Consider the following 6,037-nt stretch of genomic DNA (forward strand, 5'->3'; position numbering starts at 1 on the left):
ATCCATCGCCCATGCTTGCCCTCTCCAAAAAAATTTCATTCCTTTGCATATAGCGCCAGGGATTGTGCATTGACGCATCCTTAGCCGTCTCTTCCTATAAAAAAAGCCTCCACAATTTCTCGGTCCTGCTTGTGTGCCTTACGGCATAGCTGGGCTTGGTGGAGGGGTTATTTACCCTACGCACCATCTTTGGCAGCCTCTCAAATGAGGAAAACACCACCTCTACACCACACTTCCCACCAACCTTTTTCAGGCGGTGGGACACTTGGTGTACGTAAGGCTACCACAGGAACTGTCTGCCTTTGGCTTTCAGAACCAGGCACGTGGTCTGTTTTGGGACCCTTCACAAGGCTCTCTGCCACAGAGGCCACCATTTCAGGTGGAAAAGCGGCCGGTTTCAGTGTATCCGCTTGCTCCAGCAAGCTAGCCTGAATTTTATGCTGGCAAGACCGGGTAAGCGCTGCCCTTAGAATGTTCGTTGCAATGCCTCGCTTCACAAGATTTAAATGAGCTGACGCATAGGGTAGGATGCCCTTTTTACTACGCGGAGCATACTGCCGACAAGGCTGATCACCCCCCAGGTGCAGGCGCATATGCAGAAACTGCAAGGCACCCATCTCTGGCAACTCGTACGTCAACTTCAGCCCACCTGCACGCTCAGCGAAAACGCCTAGCACGTGGGCAACAATGCTATTTCTATCACCAGGAATAACTTGATACAACACCACAAGGTAATCGTCGACATACCGGATACCTAAATCGACCTTGCTTTCCTGCGTATCCTGACTGGGCAGGAGAAGGACGCAGATGGTCGCAATCTCGGATTCACCGTTGGTGGTGGCTGCCTCGGTCGTCACCTTTCACCGGAATCTACGACGTGCGCCTCAACTTGTGACGGCGACGACTGCGCTCCTGGGCCTCCTCCAACATAAAAGGCAGCGAGCAGGACGCACCACTCAGTTCGGCGGCAGTGCACAGGGAAAGCCAGTCCAAACTACGCTTGCTACCTTTTGCAGGTGAGATATTTATTATCAAGTTATCTACCCCACTGGTCGTATTTGATTGCACTGCTGCCGAACTCACTGCGGTGTTGTCAGTTTTTGGATGGGGAAAGATGGCCCAAGGGGATCCAGTAGCAAGGTTCCTGAAAAACATGTTACAGACACGAAGGACTTGCGTGACCTATTATCGGCGTTTGACCAGTTCACACGTGATCTAAGGGCGGAAATTCATGAACTGAAAGAGTCTATTTCGTTCTGCACTGATGTCTGCAATGGTGTCAAAACGGTCACTGAAGAAATAAGAAAACTGAGACAAGAGATGAATGAACTTGTAAAGCACAACAGGGGACTAAAAGCTGACAATGACAGGCTGACGAACAAGTGCGAGGACCTAGAACGATACCGACGCCTTAATAATCTTGAGATCAAAGGTGTGCCAACTGACAGTGACCCACTCACCGTCGTCCAGCATATTGGAGAGACCGTTGGCGTCAAAGCTGATAGCACGGATATCGACACGTGTCACTGGGTGCTCACAAAGCACTCGGACGCAAAAAAATATAATGTTATGGGTTGTTCACCGCAGCAAGCGAGACAGCCTCTTGACAAAATGCCGGAAGAAAAGAGTAGACGCCTCTGTTCTAGGCATTGAAACAAAAGACGCAATTTATGTAATTAAGCACCTGACTCAGGGAACTAAGGCTGTGCTTTGTGCGGTGATCAAAAAGAAGTGGGATGGAATTTTGTTTGGACGGCTTCTTGCAAAGTGCTAACACGCAAAGACGAAAAAGCAAAAAGCTTCCGAATTTCGACCCATGCAGACCTGGACGAAATTGCGTAACTGTAAAAAAACAAAACGGGACTTCAACGGGACGATAGCTACTCTATTGCGATAAGGCGACGAACTCGGACATTACTGGTAACTACTACAGCACCTAGGAATTTAATCGTGAATTCTGTAGTCCTAGCACTTCATTTTTAGTCATTCATATGAATATCAGAAGAGTAAAAAACAAAATGGATAAACCTACCCTTTTTCTGGAATCCTCTAATGAGCGCCACGACATCCTCGCCTTTTCAGAGACTTCGGTTGCAAATCCTGATAATGCACCACGTTTTATTGGCTGCGGTTCCGAGCAAGTGTGTCGCAAAACCAAAAGAGGCGGTGGCCTACCCGTTTATTTCAAAGAAGAACTGACTTCTGAAGTATTGCACGATTTTTCTTTTATCTGGGCAGATGTGGAATTTTCGGCTCTTCAGCTATCGAAACTGATAGTGCTACTACTATACCGACCCCCACAAGGGCGAAAACGCAACGTTGTAGAATTTTTCGAGGTGTTCTTGCCCTCTTCAATATGTAAAAAACATACTTATGTTGTCTTGGGTGACATTAATATTGATCTGTGTTGTAGCGATAACTATGCGAAAGAACTGAATGCTTTATTATGTACTTATGGTGCTACAAATCTCATGTGCCCACACGATTAACTACGGACAGTGCTACTTTACTAGACATATGCACGACGAACATGCGTCCATACGAATGTCCCAGTGGTGTTCTATCATGCGACCTGAGCGATAATTTACAAATATTTTTCTATTACCTTCTTCTGCTAAAAACAAACACTTAAATAAGGAACGGGTATATTTTCGGGGGAAAATTAGCAACGAAGCTCTAGGAAAATTCCTACGCGGGATTGGATCGGGGGCCTGGAACCCTGTTTACCTGCAACGTGACGCCGAGAACGCCTATGATGTTTTTGAGGGCATATTAAGGAATTGTAACTGCGCTGCTTTCCCGCCATGACAATGTACCTCCAAGCAAACAAAGAAATTTCGCAAACCGTGGATGAGCTCAATCTTATATATGACTTTGCTCCTATAAGCGCAAAGAACAAATTATGTCATGAGTATCTTAAAAAGCGCGTTGCTGAATTGTTTACAAAATATAAAAAATACCGAAATATGTTGACATCAGATCTTAAGAAAGCGAAGGAACAATATTTCCGCAGTAAGTTTGAATATATACAGAGAAACCCTAGAAAGGTGTGGTACGAGGTCAATAGGCTTACCGTGAAAACGAAAACATATAGAAAAATGACCACAATTACATTAGACGGTGGAACGTACGTGGGGAGGCTGTAGCTGATGCTATGAATGCGCATTTTGTGAACGCAGGTTCATATAACAGCTGGAATAATAGCTGTGATGCTGAAACTACGACATCTGGCACATGTATTTCAGAATCAATTTTTTTAAGGCCTACTGATTCTATGGAGGTAGAACCTTTATTAAGAAAGGTGAAACTAAACGTTACAGCATTAATTGATGACATCAGGCCGTCCGAGATGAAGACAATTGTACCGTTTATCTCCGAAGTTCTCACATATGTAATAAACCTTACCTTGAGCACTGGTGTCTTCCTGAAAAAGTTAAAAGTTGCAAAACTTACCCCTATATTCAAAAGTGGTGATCCAGAAAACACATCAAATTATCCCCCAGTCTCCGTGCTAACTACGCTACCTAAAATTTTCGAGGGTGTTATTTTGGACAGACTAGTTTCCTTCTTTGATATACACGGTATAATAACTGACAGCCAATACGTCCTTCGAAAAGGGCGTTCGACTGAGCAGGCGTTACTTCTTATCAAGGACGTCTTCTTAGCTTACTTCTTATCAGCTAACATGGAAAATCGAAAATACACGCTTGGACTGTTCTTAGACATTAAGAAAGCCTTTGACTCCATACAGTATGACCTGCTTCTGGATACGTTATTCATTTATGGTGTACGTGGAATTTCCCTTGGTCTTATTAGGTCCTATTTGCATCACCGTTACGAAACTGCCAATGATGATGGTAAAATGTTTTCAAAATAATGTTGAACAGGGTCTCCCACAGGGCTCAATTTTAGGACCGTTCCTCTTCCTTGCATATATAAACGATACTGTTTTGATACCCCATTCACCACAACTCCCACTGTATGCAGATGACACTAATACTTTTTTACATCTAATACGTCACTTGAAAGCAGCGTTACGATTACTGCGACGTGTGTCAAATTGGCTGAAAAATAACAGGTTACATTTGAATCCCAAAAAAGCTATCTACATCATATTTCGCCCTATAAATAAACCGTTATGCACCACTTTTAGAGTTATGTTCAATAACCAGCTTCTTGAAAGGGTTAAGGAGCAAAAATTCCGTGGCGTTTGGTTTCAGGAGGAATTATCATGGAAAGCACACGTTGCATACTTATGGATAGGACTGGCCCGAACTGTTCACACTCTGTACAAGTTAACGACAATAATTCCGCTTTGGCTAAAATAACTTCTTTACCGGCCTTTGTTATATTCGAAGCTCTGTTATGGATTATTAGTCTGGCGAACAACGACGTGCGGCAATTTTAATAAAATAATTGTGCTAAAGAAGAAAGTACTTAGATGCTTTGAAAACTATCACGGAAACTACCAGAGTCTGCCGACATGTGCTCTGTTTTTGAAACACTGCATATTAAAAGCAGACCTGCTTTTCTATTTTAAACCTCTTCAGTACATACAACAAAGTAACCTGTACAGGCCGGGCGTAGATCGCGATTCAGGTTATTCAACACGACAAAAAAACAGGAGAATGCTGAAAACCACGACAAATTATGGGAAACACCACGGGGTACCAAACGTTTTTATACTTAATCAATTAAATGGTAACATAGATTTCAGGCGTTCAGTAAGCGCGTTTCAACAGCATATTATGGCGCGAAAGGCTCCCTTAGCACATGCGTTCTAGTACAAATGGGTGGTAGAGCGCTTCCCGGAGAGCAGGCGGTTGAGAGGCTCAAGGAGGGTGGCGCAGTTCCTGATAAAATGACGGAAGAAATTGTTGCGTCTGTGCAGCCGTGGATGGCTGCCGACGATTTATTAAAACTCAAGAGGTAGGAACTTGGGCAGTAGCTCGGGCGTCGGAGAGAGTAGTGGCTAGCGTTCGACGCGTGAGGCGCGCGTGCCACAGAACAAGTGCCTTTTTCCCGCGCACATCATCGTTGTCGTCTTCTGGCGACATATCATTTTTCTTCTTACCCCTTAGAGGAAACAAGTGAAAACAAAGTCTCCCTGGCGATCTGGAGGCCCCCGGGCCTCGGGTGGTCGCAGTTTGCGGGTGATCCCTGCTTGAGCCGTCGAGGTCGATGGTTGGGAGGAAACATCTGGAGTATCCAGCGAGCCCGGTAGCAGTGGAACAGCAGAACTCTTGCGTTGTGTCAGCGACATCGCCTGCTATGCTCCAGTCCGTAGGCGTCCTGCTCTTGCTCGCTTTCCAGATGTGGTTGAGATGACGGCGTACCTTTCCAAGGGCGCTTTTTACCGGCCAGAATCATGGTCCCAGGCGGTGCAGAAGTTCACCTTCAATCTAATCTGGCTATCTCAAGAACTGTCGGATGAGCACCTTTTCCCCTACGGCAAAGCGGCGGGATTGTATCAGTGTCGGCTGGTGATCAGAGGTGTGTGGGCCCTTCTCTGGCTAGAGCAGATCGAGGAGACATTAAAGTTCGCGGCCAAACATCGCTCTCGCCGGTGTTATTCCTGTGGCTGTGTGCACCGTCGTGTGCTGCCGATACAGGAACCTTGCAAGTCGGCACTGTATGGAGAAGTGTTTATCCATTAAGAGGGCTCTCTTCAGTTCTGCACGTATCGTTTTGATTGTCCGTTTGTTGCAGGGTGATACGCTGGTGACGTCATAGCTTGTATGCCATTCGATGCGTAGAACGCTTTATATTGCTTGAAATAAAGGATTTTCCGTTGTCCGATCCGACTTTTCGTGGAATGCCGAATGTAGCGAAGAGACTCCGGAGGACGTCAATGACAACTGCGGATGTTGTCTGGGTGACGTGGCGTGCTTCTACCCACTTAGTGTACGCGTCCATAGCAACCAAGTCGGTGCGCCCGAGTAATGGTCCCGCGAAGTCAACATGCAGTGTGCGCCATGGTGTCTGGGGACGGTCCCACGTGGGAATCGGAGCTTTTTGGTGGGCTCTTCTGCATTGA

This window comes from Haemaphysalis longicornis, unplaced genomic scaffold (genome assembly GCF_048455015.1).
Source record: "Haemaphysalis longicornis isolate Haplotype H1 unplaced genomic scaffold, Haemaphysalis longicornis Haplotype H1 scaffold_3, whole genome shotgun sequence".
NCBI classification, from domain to species: Eukaryota; Metazoa; Arthropoda; class Arachnida; order Ixodida; family Ixodidae; genus Haemaphysalis; species Haemaphysalis longicornis.